The sequence below is a fragment of the Octopus bimaculoides genome, chromosome 4, assembly GCF_001194135.2.
Source record: "Octopus bimaculoides isolate UCB-OBI-ISO-001 chromosome 4, ASM119413v2, whole genome shotgun sequence".
Lineage (NCBI taxonomy): Eukaryota > Metazoa > Mollusca > Cephalopoda > Octopoda > Octopodidae > Octopus > Octopus bimaculoides.
In genome coordinates this window covers 212,942-214,505 of record NC_068984.1, presented here as the reverse complement: position 1 = coordinate 214,505, position 1,564 = coordinate 212,942, and the positions used below count along the sequence as shown (strand labels likewise).

Below are 1,564 nucleotides of genomic sequence, written 5' to 3'. Positions count from 1 at the left end.
GGAGGAGGAGGAGGAGGAGGGGGAGGAGGTATTAATTCAAAACAGGATCAACTTCAGACTTCACAAAGTAAACCAGTCTGAAAGAGGAAGATTTGGAAATTTAAAGATCCTTTGAATAGTCAGAGATTTAGAGATGGCTTAATTGAAGCATTTGATGAAAAAGAGAAGAAAATAGGGACATTATGACATAGAAGATAACTGAAAGTTTCTATGGGACAACTTACTGAGGGCCATAGATCAAATCTATGGATAGTGCAAAGTCTCAACCAGACCTAGGGTGACATGGTGGTGGAACAGTGAAACAGACAGTTCCATAAGAGCTTTTGACAGGAGTCCTTGCTCTCTCTCATCTTGTGGTCAATGCAGAAGCTGGAGGTAGATGAGTGGCTGGTAACAGCTATCCAAGCAACATAGAGGGATGCTTTCAGTAAAGTAAAAGTCAGTAACGAGTATAGCAATGAATTTAGTGTATAAGGAGTTCACCAAGGATCGGTTTTCAGCCCCCTCTCGATTATAATAGTCCTCCAGGCCATTTTAGAGGAATTTAAAACTGGTTGCCCACGGGAGCTCTTCTATGTTGATGACCTTGTTCTTACAGCTGAATCTCTAGTTGAATTAAAGAAGAAATTTCAGGTGTGGAAGCAGGGACTGGAATCAAAGAGTTGGAATTAATTTAGCAAAGACCAAAGTATTAGTAAGCAGGAAAGCAGACAAATTACTAATCCCATCGGGGAGATGACCCTGCTTATTATGTAGAAAAGATGTAGGTAGAAATTCCATATGGAGTGCCCAGTGCAAGCTATGGACACCTAAGATCTTTGTGTGTGGCAGATGTGCAGGTATAATAAACACTGAGAATGTACAGAGAATAGATTTCCTCAAACATCCGGGAGAATCCTTAGAAGTAGTAGATAGCTTCTGCTACTAAGGTGACCAAATTAGCAGTGCAGGAGGATGCTCTGAAAGCCTGGTTGCTAAAGTAAGAATGGGCAGGGCACAATTCAGAGAGCTACAACAAAGGGCCTCTCCCTAATAGTGAAAGGCAGATGTTATGAAGCCTGTGTGCAGTCAGTCATGCTACATGGTAGTGAAACATGGGCTGTGAATGCAGAGGAAATGTAAAGGCTTCAAAGAAATGTGGCCAGCATGCTCCCCTGAATATGCAATGTTGGTGTGCAAAGAGTGTTTTGATAGAAAAATTGGGTATAAGAGACATTAGATATAGTGTGCTTGAGAGAAGATTACATTGGAATGGTCATGTGATGTGTATGGATGAAGACAATTGCATAATGTGCCTATTTTTAAATGTGGAGGGAATCTGTGGAAGAAGAAGACATAGGAAGACAAGGGACAAAATGGTGAGAAAGGATCTACAGATGTTGTGTCTCACAGAGGAGATGACAAAGGACTGAGACAAGTTGTAATTCACTGAGCTTTAGAAGACCCATCCATTTAAGTAAAATCAAGGCCAAAAAGGTGTGTCCACGTTTCCACACACAATCTGTCCCTGACAAACTTTTCCTTCAATCTCATCTTCCCAACATCTCCCTAATCCCCCCCCCCC

General features: G+C 41.6%; 1 protein-coding gene across 1 annotated transcript in view; it reads right to left on the bottom strand.

Moving 5' to 3' along the window:
- LOC106881851 (protein ECT2) overlaps positions 1-1,564 on the bottom strand; it is a 129,719-nt gene that overhangs the window by 110,932 nt on the left and 17,223 nt on the right. The window lies entirely within an intron of this gene.